At 45.5% G+C, this 12,814-nt stretch overlaps 1 protein-coding gene across 1 annotated transcript in view; it reads right to left on the bottom strand.

Annotated features, from left to right (window-relative positions):
- Positions 1-12,814, bottom strand: part of APCDD1 (APC down-regulated 1) — a 90,919-nt gene that overhangs the window by 59,876 nt on the left and 18,229 nt on the right. The window lies entirely within an intron of this gene.

The raw sequence follows: 12,814 nt of genomic DNA, 5'->3' as shown, positions 1-12,814 counted from the left end.
TAATAGAATCCATTTCTTTTTTCTTTTACAGGTTGATGGTAACCTTGGTGTTTTCCTTAAAGGCTCTGAAATTCAGAATTGTTTTCAATTTTGAAAGCCCCTGAAGCTTGGTTCCTTGCTCTTTTTTAGAACTCTGCACTCTTTTTTAAGTAAGGGGTTTTGCCTATTTATGTGGTAACTGAAAGAAATATTTTTTGACAATTTAATTTTTTGGGAACCAATCAGCAATTTGAAGAAGAATTGCTCATACTAATAAGGGATGAATGACCTTGCCTGCAATATCCTGGTGGATTACATTCTGAACTATAGCAATTTTATTTAGGGCTTTCCTAGTATATCATGAATGAAGACGTTTTGAATAGTCTACTTCTAACATTTTGGATAGTCCACTTCTAAGACAGGAGCATAGACCTTATTTGCCTCAGAGTACTGGTTGGGGTGCAGGTACAGATGTGGGGAGAGAGTAGCTAGGCGAGCATCTGCCAGATATTGAATTAGCCATGGCAAGCCTAGCAACCAGACAAATCCAACCATAAAGGTTCAAACGTATCAACGGTTATAGAACCACGCCCTCAGCCTCCTGCCCCAAACACCCTATGTGCCTTCTGCCTCTTCTTCTTAAGGTACGGTGGAGGTATAGGTGTAACAGATATCCCATGCCTCAAATACCTCCACATTACCAAACGATTTTAGGCCTGACCTGTAAAACATGAGGAGGAGGGGCAATTTACCCGGGCAGGTGTGTTTCCATTCATAGTCTGGCAGACCTATTCCCCCCTTTTGTTTTATGTTCCCTCCGAAGTTAGAAGAAAAGTAAAAAGAAGGTCCATAATAGCCAAGTGAGAAAAACAAATTAGGCTGAAGACACAAAAACCCGCTCCCTTGATTTCAAGGGAAACTAGGTTGGTTCCTACTAAGACAGCCATAGTGTGTTTATTAGTTTTCTACAGTTTGCTTGCAACCTCAAGTTAGGACTAGTCTGACACCACTAGTCTCAATAATTCAGGTTTATCGGAATTAAATATGTGAAAAGAAAAAAATACATCATATACTTTATAAACTTGAATACCCCTTCTTAGTAGCTGTGCAGAACTTCCCTGAAGGTCCCCTCGCTTCCCACAACCTCCAACCCAACCCCCATGCAGCCCGACCCCCCTCTTAGGCCTCTTTCTCTCCTTGTTCACGTACAGCGAATGCCGCACCTGTTCAGAGTTGGGGAGGTCTGTAAGCGTCCTCCGTGGGCGACCACCACTCCTCACTCCAGTCCTCTGTGGCCTTGATGTCGCCAGTTTCCAGGCTGCACTGGTGGCCATCCTCAATCTGCTCCGTGTCGTTCTCCCTCTGTATCCTCGCCCACTTGCTGCTTTCGGCTTCTTCCGGGTTTCCTGGGATCCCCCTCCCGTCTCTGTTCTCGCTTGGTTTAGTGATTTCCTTTTCACCCCAGTCTTGGATCTCTGATTGGCACCAAGCCCTTTTAGGTCCTCCTTCTTCCTGTGCATGGCAAGGAGAGTTCATTTTTAGGTCTTGCCTAGTGCAGCGCACATGCGCTGCCCTAGGAGAGGGCCTCTTGGAATCACTTCAGACTTCCAAGAGACTTCTCCGTGTGGGTCTGCCTCCTCCCACACATCCCATTGGGCTTTGCATGTGGCTTTCAATAATGAAAGCATGCAATTGGCCAAAGGCGGGTGCATGTCCCACCTTTCCCAGTAAATGTTTCTACCCATGGCCTACAGCTGTCGGGAGCGAGCAGGGGCACCCAGGGTGCCATCTATTTTCGATCATGCTTTCAATTAGTGTGGTCGCTTTCACTTTCGCAGTCGCGCCCGCGCTTGTTTTGTTCAGTTTCTTCGTACCGGAGTCCCTCGGTCATTAAGCCTTCCCAGCATTTTATTGTGGTCTGAAAATAGCTGCTGCCAAATACACTTGTTAGAGACGGACGAGCAGCTTTTCATTGGTCTTTGTGGCTTGCCTGGAATGGTGGAACAGGTGGATTTTCCTCTTATTGAATTGGCCTCTTCCTACGAGCAGTGGCAGCGCTGTTTATCCCATCGCCTATCGTGCTCCTGAGCAGGGCCATACTAGAGGTGCGAGCAGTAGCATCTCCTGTCCCAGCCCGACAACACACAGCACAGCAGTAGCAGTAATGCACCAAACAGCTGCGTCATTATTTCATCAGCCAGCAACCCACCCACTCACACACACTCTGCCTGCTCCACAGGAGTTGAATTATTTTCCCTGAGATGACTCCATGCGGGTAATTGACCGAGCAGCGTGAGGCCAGCTCCCTCCCAGGCTCTACGCTTGCCCCTGTTTCTCTCACACACTTCCACAGATCGTAGCAAATAAACAGGCAGAGCAGCACCCGGTCTTCTCCCTGCATGGCATTGCATGCCCAGTGATGGCTTGCTGCGTTACCTTCCTGGATTTCTCGGTTGAGTGTGGTTCCGGAGCACCCAGGAAGAACATGCCTACCCACCTGGCCTCCTTATAGCAAATAACTTAGTTGCACATGAGGGACCTGGAAGTCCCAATGAAAAATTCTGGAAACCGTTGGGTCTGCGTGGGGACCACGCTGTTGGGACTTTAGTGCCGGCGTGATTGATGGAGCTACTACAGAACCAAGGTGAGTCTCTGCTATTTCTAATAACACAAGTAGATTTAATCTCCTCCCTTCCTGCGGAAGTCACTAATTGACAAGCCTGGCACTGCATCAGGAGCCATTTAATGCCGTGGTGGGACATGTGAAGTATACATGATCCAACAACATCTCTCTTCTCCTTGATCTATGAGTGCTGGTAGATGAGAGAATGCGTCCTGGATTGTCCATGCAGCCTCCTCCCTGGAGTGCAGAACTTGTTTGCTATGTCCCTCTATATGCTACATAATTGCACTGCACTCAACACAACATACACCCCAAATAATACCACTCAGTGCCACATAATTACACTCTACTGAATGCAACATACACTCCACATAATACCACTCATTGCCACATAATTACACGCCACATATTTACACTCTACTCAATGTAACATAAATACACTCCACATAATACCACTCAGTACCACATAAACACACCACGTAAATCGATTTTACTCAATGCAACATAAATACACTCCCTTTAATACCACTCAGTACCACATAATCACACGTCACAATTACACTCTATTTAATGCTACATAAATACACTCCACATAATGAAATGAAATGAAATGAAAATAAAATGTATAAAGCGCTACAGTTGCCCTGAGGCGTCCAGGCGCTGTGACTACACAGAAATACCTTCAGAGGAACAGGAGTAGTTTGTGGTAGCTAAAATAGAAAAGTTTTAAGATGCTTCCGGAAGCTAGTTAGGTTGGAATTGCATCTCAACTGCAGAGGGTGGGTGTTCCACAATTTTGACACATTGTACGAGAACGAACGTCCACCTGCTCTGGCTCTAAAGATTCTAGGAATTTTGGCCAGTGATGCAGTCGAAGATCGAAGCACCTTGTTGGGCAAGTAGGGGGAAATCAGGGAGCGGTTGATTTCTGGACCAGTTTCCCAAAGGGTCTGATGAGCAATGCACAGCGCTTTGAACTTCACTCTGTCCCTGATAGGCAGCCAGTGTAGCGTTCTTAGGCCATTTTTTATTGAAGTTCTTCGTGGGACTCTCAGTAGCGCACGGGCAGCACAATTTTGAGTGCGCTGGAGTTTTTTAAAGGTGTAGTCTGGTGCCCCGAGATAGAGGGCATTATTAAAATCCAGACGAGATTGGACAAGGCCCTGTATGATTATTTGTCTGGCCTCAAATGGAAGAAGGGGAAGAATTTTTTTTATCACCCTAAGGAGACCAAAACATGTGGCTGACACCTTGGTGGCCTGTGTATTGAGGCTCAACGACTTATCCAACCATACCCCCAGACTTTTGATGTTGTCTCTGGGGGCAGGGGCCGCCCCCATGCTCGCGGGCCAAAGCAGCTCCATGGTAGAGGGGGCTGCCGGGCCCAGGAGCATGAGCTCGGTCTTATCGTCGTTGAGCTTCAGGCATGAGCTCATCATCCAGCTCCTAACTTCCTCCATACACACCGCTAGATTGGGCGGTGATTGGAGGCCACTCTTCTGTGTAAGGGAGACCACCAGCTGGGTGTCGTCCGCATAGGAGATGATGTTAATCCCATGCGGACGAACAATCCCAGCCAGCGGCCTCATATATGCGTTGAAGAGCGTGGGCTCAAGGATGACCCCTGCGGAACTCCACACCCCAGAGGCCTGTCTGATGACATGGATGTGCCGTCAAAGACCTGGAAGGTTCTGTTCGATAGAAAAGACTCAAACCAAACCAGGGCTTCTCCGGACACTCCTAGGTCGGTGAGACGGTTCAACAGAATTTTATGATGTACCGTGTCGAACGCGGCACTCAGATCGAGGAGGATCACTGCCACTGATCCCCCACGATCCAAGATCCGTCTCGCCTCCTCAGTCACAGCCAATAGGGCGGTCTCTGTCCCATGTTTTGGGCGAAAGCCCGTCTGGGAAGCATCGAGGAGGTGGTTTTCCTCGAAAAACTTCGTCAGAATGGTATTGACGTACTTTTCCAGGATCTTTGATGCCCATGGGAGCAGAGAAATCGGGCGATAGTTGCTAGGATTAGCTGGGTCGAGGGAAGGTTTTTTTAACAAGGCCCGTACCATTGCATGCTTCCATGTCGCAGGTACCATCCCACTCGAAATGGAGGAGTTCAATAATTCCAGAAGAGTAGGGAAGATGGTTTTACTGGCCAACCCCAGCGATGCTGGAGGAGCAGGGTCACGCGGTGAGCCGGATTTTATTTTTTGTGCCAGAGACTCCAGTGTTTCCAAATTCAGCAATGGAAAGGACTCCAGCTTGTTGTGAAAGGGAGTTACCATGTCCCGTGCTGAGTCCGAGTATTGTGGGAGGGAGTCAGTAGCTGGATCGGGAAAAGAGAGGTAGATTTTATTAACTTTCTGAAAAAAGAAATCAACCAGCTCATCGCATTTAGAAGGGGAACTACCATTATCTACGATGGACAGGGAAGGTTTTATCAGGGAGCTCACTATACGATATATTTCTTTCGGCTTAGACTTGGACGTTGTTATTTTATCATTATAGTAAGCTGCTTGTGAAATTTTTATTGCCAATTTATAGTTCCTGATGGCTTCCCTGTAGGTGGCTTTATCAGAAGGATTGTAGGTCAAACGCCATTTTCTCTCTAGTCTCTTACAGGAGCGCTTTTGGTCCCTAAGATCTTCCGTGTACCACGGTGCTGATTTACTCTGCCTCTTTGACCCAGATGGATGTAAAGGGAGAACCAGGTCAAGAGAGGCAGTGATCCACTCATTGTACTTATTGTTGTTTGTCGTCGGGTCATGGGAGAGTATCGGTCTGGTGGTGCTAAGAGCCTCCGTCCAGTTGTCTATAGAGATTTTGGACCAATTTCGGATTTTCCGAGATGTAGGGAAGGATGGAGGGGGTTTACTGGTGGTCCAGGTGAAGGCTATCAGAAAGTGATCCGACCATGGAAGGCTACTTATAGTGCCTACTTTAAGTTGGTCACTATTACTGAAGATCGGATCTAAGAGATGACCTTTTTCATGCGTAGAGGAGGGAACTAATTGCTCAAGTTGGATGGCAGCTAGACTTGACATCATCTCTAGTGCCGTAGGGTCCAACAGATTGTCAAAATGGATATTAAAATCTCCCAATACAGTGAAATTAGAGGGAGAGACAATCAATTGGGATGCCACCGACATAATGTCACTCAGTGTCACACAATTGCACACCACATAATTACACTCTACTCAATGCAACATAAATACACTCCACATAATACCACTCAGTACCACATAATTACACTCCACATTATAACGCTGTCCCACAAATTTAAACACCACATAATTACATTCTACTCAATGCAACATAAATACACTCCACATGATACCACTCAGTGTGACATAGTTACACTTCACATAATTACACTCTACTCAATGCAACATAAGTACACTCAATTTAATGCCACTGTGCCACATGATTACACACCACCCAATTACACTCTACTCAATGCAACATAAATACACGCCACAAAATACCACTCAGTGCGACAGTTACACGCCACATAATTTCAATCTAACCAATGCAGCATAAATACACTCAACATACCACTCAGTACCACATATGTACACACCACATAATAACACTCTACTCAATACGTCATAAATACACTCCACATAAATGCACTCTATGCCACATGCCACCAATCAACATGAGTGTACTCCACACCATGACACAATTTCACTAAGCATAATTTCACTCAAAACCACAGTTCCAGGCCTCACAATTCAACTCTACACATTTCCAATACACACCACATAATTACACACAAAGCAACATATTTCAACTCCACAACACCACAATCCACAACGTATCTCCAATCCACACTATATAGTGGCACCACCTGAGCACCAAACATCAATCACCACCACCATTTTGCATCAGTGCACCACCTAAGCATCACCTAATCATCACTTCAGTCTGCCCTCGGAATCTGGCATCTGTTGATTCTCCCCTAGTGTCCGTCCCTTGCATGTGTTCTAATTAAATTACTGTTTTCCAACCTCCACTCCCCCGTTTTTTATGGTCCGCTCCCCCATAACAAAAAAAATCATAACAAACAAGCATGAGAACAGGCAGGAAGAAGTTGCCAGCAGTGCAAGTTCAAAAAAGCTAGAAGACATTTTTTACGTTAAAATCGTTTTTCAGGTTCTTCAGTTGTATATAATGTCGTCTTGGTTTGTATAAAGGTAACAGAAATGCTTAACATTTTTTATTATAACTTTTCAACATGATGCACAGCAGCCACAATGCTCTAAAACATAGCCAAAAGTTCTGGCTAAACACATAAGGTCCCAAAGGCGAGACCCATTGGCTATGCCAATGCTTGTTGTGACAGTTTGTTGCTGTTTTTTCTTCCAGGTTCGATGCAGTTGATCGGAGGAAGGATAGGGAGACCCTGGTGAGGAAGGTAAATTTAGGGAAGTTCCCCTGGAGTTCCCATGCCTGTGCTCAACCTCCCAAAACAAACTGTTGCAACTCCCAGACAAGTGTCAATGCTTTGTCAGAAGGTTCTGTCACTTGCCCGGTTCCAAATGCCACTATCCCTTCAACAGCATCATCATAGTGAGGGATGTAGACCAATCCATTTCATCGTAGATTTTGCCAGGACGACGAATGGGAAACCCTTTATTGTGTCTGTCCACCCCATTTATTTTCATGCCTGAGAACTGATGCAGAGCAAAAATAATCGAAATTCGCCCCCACTGAAAATCAGCAAGTTGCTAAGTTGGTAAGAATTTCTTCATACATACATTAGGCAGCAGAGCTCAGATCTGTTAGCAGGATGATGAAATGCTTTTTAAAATGAAATAGGCATTTTTGGATTACCGACAGATGGGATGGGGGCGGTGAACCAAAACAAAACAGGCATTTTTGGGATTATTAACAGGGGGTGGGGTCAATCCACTTAAAGCTTCTGGAAGTTAACCAATCCAAGGAACTCAGTACTCGAATTCTAAAAGCACAGCTGTTTTTCCCGGAACCGAGCCCGAGGCATGACTAACGCAAAGTGGCCACAACAACCAGGAATTCGAGTTTACAGACTGGACTAAATCCACTGGTCTGTTAGAAAAAGACATTGGGACAAGCTGTGATTTATATATATATATATATATATATATACATTCAATTGCTTTTAGGTCTGCCCAACAGAGGACTTTAGCTGTTTTGAAGCATCTTGTTTTCTCAAAAATCATAATAAAAATACATACGTATAAATACGTATATGTATACTAACATAAGCTTGGAGACAGCCCTTGACATCTACTGGAAGGTTAAAGTATCACACACATTTTTCTTCTGCCCACCACAGCATAAACCAGGGAGCTATGTGCCAGCTCACTTCATCCACTGGCGCCTCGTCACCTTAAATATTACATTTTGGGGTATATTCATAAGGAAATGGCGCAGTGTGGCGCTGCAGAAAATTTATCAGCACTGCGATGTGTCATTTAAAAAATGCAGGGGTGCGCTGTATTCACAAGAATACGGTGCACCCCTGTGTGTTCCTTGCGCTGGCACTAAAAATAGCTCCCTAGTGCCAACACAGACACCCTTGCACCGCAGTGCAAGGGTGGCTGTGGTGCAGGGAATGATTGTTTATGTGCAGGAAGGGACATTTTCCGGCACATAAACAATCTTTGAAGGCGATTTGCTCTTTCTATGAGTGATGTAGAATGCAGCACACATAGAAAGAGTAAAAACGAGGAGATATAAAAGTATTTCTCCTCGTTGTGCCAATCTTCCGCATACTCTTGCATGGCATTAGTTTTTGGCGCTGTTTCAGATTTACAGATCCTTGTAAATCTGGGGCAGCATCAAAAAGCAGTGGGTGTTGCGGTGGAACGCCCACAGCAACACCCGTTGAACACCCCTTTCATGCAGATTGAAAGGGTACAATATTTGCAAAGCGGTGTTAAGCTATGTTTAACGCTGCTTTGTAAATATGGTGCAGGGATATGCACCAAGGAACATTGAAAAAAGTGACATTCCGGTGGCGCAATCCCCTTGTAAATATGCCCCTTTGTCTGATCCCATGTGCACAGCACTTGAAAAGGAGTGCATTTCAGCACTAGGACTGGGTCTAATCTCAGAGGCCACTCATTTGTTCTTTTATTTTTTCCATTTTATTTGCATATATATTTGCAAAAAACATAAAAACCCATTGCACATTCGGCAAAGCCAGACCTATTGGTGTCATCAATGCTTTTGTGTAGTCTCACACAGTGATGACAAAGACACTGGATGCATGGAAAGGCCTTGGGTACCACCCCAATAGCCCAAGCATCCATATGACTTTAGTGATTGTCCTCACACGGTAGCTCACTGGGTGAAGCACCTGCAGCAAGATGTGCAACCTCAAGTAACACGTTCAGATCTTTGCCCATCAATCTACCCTCCTTCAGGTGCCAGACTTTACTTAAAAAAAACACTAACCCCATTTTCAGGCTAATCTTGTGTCACTGAGGTCCTGCTTTACTTATGCCATTGGTAGAATGAGTCGCTCCCTGGCTTTATTGTTATTTCACATGGCAGGCTGCTGCTGCTGCTGCGGCCGGGATTCTCTTTGCGTACACTGAGCCTGATCCCCCAAAAAGTGTGGGATTACCTCTGGAGGCCTCTTGTCCCGCTTGAACATACTTTTACTCTTTTTAGGAATTCAGTTGCAGAGCTTCATGTGTATTTTGGGAAAATATTGTGAATTCTTTTTTAGGCCTGGCTGTTGAGGCAGGGTAAGCTCTCTCCCCAGACTATAGTTCTTCAAAAAATACTTATATAATATAGATAAATAGCGGACCTTTTGGTCAGGGGCCTGCATACACTGGTCTGTGAGAGTGTGTATCTCATTTTGCTTCAGCCCACCACAGCATACAACGTAGGGCAGTGGACAGGGCCCGACTGGGAACCACAACCGGCCCTGGCAAAGTGCTTGCCCCCCCTCCCCACTCGGGTGGTGGGGGGGTTGGAGGTGCCGCCGAGCTCTTTGCCGGGGCCGGTTTTCGGCGGATTTTGTTACAGGGCAGATTTTGCAGCTATGCTGCAAAAAAATGGCACTGTAACAAAAACGCCCCCCAGGGGCCCAAAAACCGGCCCCCACCCCTGCAGCGCACCGGGGGATTGCCTGGTGCCAACTATGGCCAGTCCGGCCCTGGCAGTGGGTCACCCCACTTTTCTCATTGGCTTCCTTCAAAAAACTGTTCACATAATTCACATCTGCATAAAATTATTTAATTTCTCTTCGTTGACAAAGGTGGTTTAAAGAGTGATTTTTAATGTTCCTTTTATGTTAACTTTAAATACCAGCTATTTATTATGCCTGTATTTTGGGAGCCCAGTTAGATGGTATTTTTGTCCATCTTATTTTTGTCCTTGTTGTTCTAAAGTCCTCAAGGGACTTTGAAACAACTTAGCTGCCTGACATTTGAATCCTTGGTTAGGTAGTGATGTATTCTTGTCTCCTTCACAAATAGTAATAATAAACAGAATAGCGCAGCCGAAAGGCTTGCTAATTAAAAAGCATAACAATTAAAGCAGTCACCAAAAGTGAATTTCTTTATTCACAATTTTGGCCAGCATATGACAGTCAAAGGTAGGAGAGGCATCATTTTTCTTTTTCCTTTTTGTTTTTGTTGTACATGCTTGCAATAAAAAAAGTATCCACTGCACCAGTGCACCAAAGCCAGACATATTTACATTGTTAATGCTTGCTGTCATAGGGAGCACAATTAGAAAAATATATAAAAATAAGTTATCACTCCCAAATAGCAGCACCATTATTCAATAGAAATATTGTTTTATTTTGTTCTTGAGAAACCTCCTCCCTTACATCTTCAACAAGTTTTGGGGTGTTCTGTTCCAGTGCCCACCCTGAAAATGGATTTAATCCAGGTATTGGAAGGAGCAAATCTCCAACTATTTTTAGACTGGGAAAGAGTCTGCAGGAAATTTGTGATAGCCCACAAACTGACATACTCATGGGTATCAGGGCCGGAGTGGCCGTAGCGGGCATGGGGCATTTCCCCGGTCGGCTGCCAGGGTTGGGGGCCGGTTTTGGGCCCCTGGGGCCGATTTTGTTAAAGGGCTGTTTTTGCAGCATAGCTGCAATATCGACCGCTGTAAAAAAATTGGCCAAGACCGGGCGTGGCAAACAGCTCGGCCGCACTCCCAACACCCCGGGGGCCAGCCGAGCACTTTGCCAGGGCCTGTTTTGGTTCCCAGTCTGGCCCTGATGTGTATTCACAAACTTTCAAGAAACACTATCTCTTGTAATGCCCACTCCTTAGCCCTCGTGTTGGATTTTCTTCTGAGTACCATCCATCGAGTGCGGGATATCATCAGTGGGGTAATGAACTTGATGGGTCCCCCCTGCAAAGTACATGAGGGTTCCCTCTCTGGACTCACTTAGGAGCTCTCAGGCCAGGGTACTGTATTGAAGGGGCTCCCTGGAGCTCGGTCCCAGCTCCGTGGCGGCCTTTGTTACACCACTAGATATTATTCCACAGTAGTACTACATTGATATATTTGCGCATGGTATCAATGACATTTTAAATATTTTGAGGGACCCAGGCAAGGGGGGGCCCTGTATGGAACACATTTGAATGCTATTGCCGTTTTCTGATAATTCAAACCTGCATGATGTCAAACAATACTGAATTATATGTTACAAGTTCACAAGGTCGCACAAAAACTACTGAAAAATGTCTTGCTCAGGACCCCAAAAGTCCTTCAAAAGATATAGATGAGGGAGCTGAGTCAGAGGTCGAGGCAGGCAGAGAGGTTTAGACAGAGAAATAGGATAGACAGAGGTCAAATAAAGAGAAATGTCACTTTCCCAGGGAGCCCCATGGAATGTGAGGGCCTAGGCAATTGCACACTTTGCCCATACCTTAAAACACCACTGCAAGGTATCTATCTGAAATAATACCTGTACTTAGAAATCCTGTGAATTGACCTAGTAATGAAGATTTTAAAAAGCATCTACATAGAGCAGTAAACTAGTGGATTTCCGATTCAAGTAGGGGCCTGGCAGTATCTTAGTGAGCTGCTTGGGTCACATCATGGCAAGGTATTACCCAGTTCATTGTATCAATTTACCAAACTCAGAAGGATGAAAAGCTATGTGTCGCTGGATTCAAACACTTGACCTCTGGATCACTGCATGTCTCAGCGAGGAGGGCTCAGCTCACTACTAAGTATGGGCGAAATTTGCGTTCCGCGAATTAGCGTGAAAGCGAATTTGCGGTCCGCGAAATCCATGAATTTGTGCGAACATGCGAATTTTTTTATTTCGGCGTGTTTGCTGGGTTTTTTTTCAGCACGGCTACCGCGAACGTACCCATTCGGTCGTTTTTGGGCGTGACCATCTTGTTCGCGGGAGGAAAACAACTCGGCAAACTCAGAATCAAGGTAAGTCAACGCAGCGCGCGAGATTGTATTTTTGAAGCGCGAACAAGCAAAAAAAATTCTCAAACTTGCAAATTGCGGATTGTTTGGCAATTTCACGCGATTCGCGGAACGCAAAATTGCCAGAAATCCGCACATTTTGCGAGCTGAAACGCATTTTCAGCCCATGCTTACTCACTACGCCTACCTGCGGCTGCTATTGTGCAGGTCAGTGGTACCAAGCATTTAGCACTCGGGCCAGACTGGGAACAGCAACCAGCCCTGGCAGATTGCTGCTCGACTGGCCCTGGGAGTGGGGGGTTGCTAGCAGGAAGCACTGCTCCCGCTTTTGTCACAGGGGGCCAATATTGAAGTATTGCTGCAAAACCAGCCCCCAGTGACAAAACCGGCCCCCACCCCTTCCGCCCACTGGGGAAATGCCAGACCGGCCCCGGTAGCACTATGTCACCAATGTGCATAGCCAAAACTCTGGGGGGGGGTGTAGTCACAAAAGGAGACACTTTCAGATGTACACATATTCCATAATTTAACAGCTGACCTTCGAAATGCTCAAATATGAGAACAAATTTTGCGGTGAAGAGTCAGGAAGTGTGCCAGATTCATGCACCAAAATTAACAAAGATTTTATTAAGGGCCATATTTATACTTTAATATACCAACTTTTTTTGCTTCCAGGTTTCCATATGATTTTAATGTGATTGAATTAGCAGTCCCCAAAGGGCCTTAGCACTTGAGGATTCTCATTGTGGAGATTCTGCCCAAAGTCAGTGTCTCCCCCATGGTTGCGGAGACTCTGCTA

This window comes from Lissotriton vulgaris, chromosome 4_1 (genome assembly GCF_964263255.1).
Source record: "Lissotriton vulgaris chromosome 4_1, aLisVul1.2, whole genome shotgun sequence".
Classification (NCBI taxonomy): domain Eukaryota; kingdom Metazoa; phylum Chordata; class Amphibia; order Caudata; family Salamandridae; genus Lissotriton; species Lissotriton vulgaris.
The sequence above is the reverse complement of the archived record's forward strand: the minus strand, read 5'-3'. Positions and strand labels throughout refer to the sequence as shown.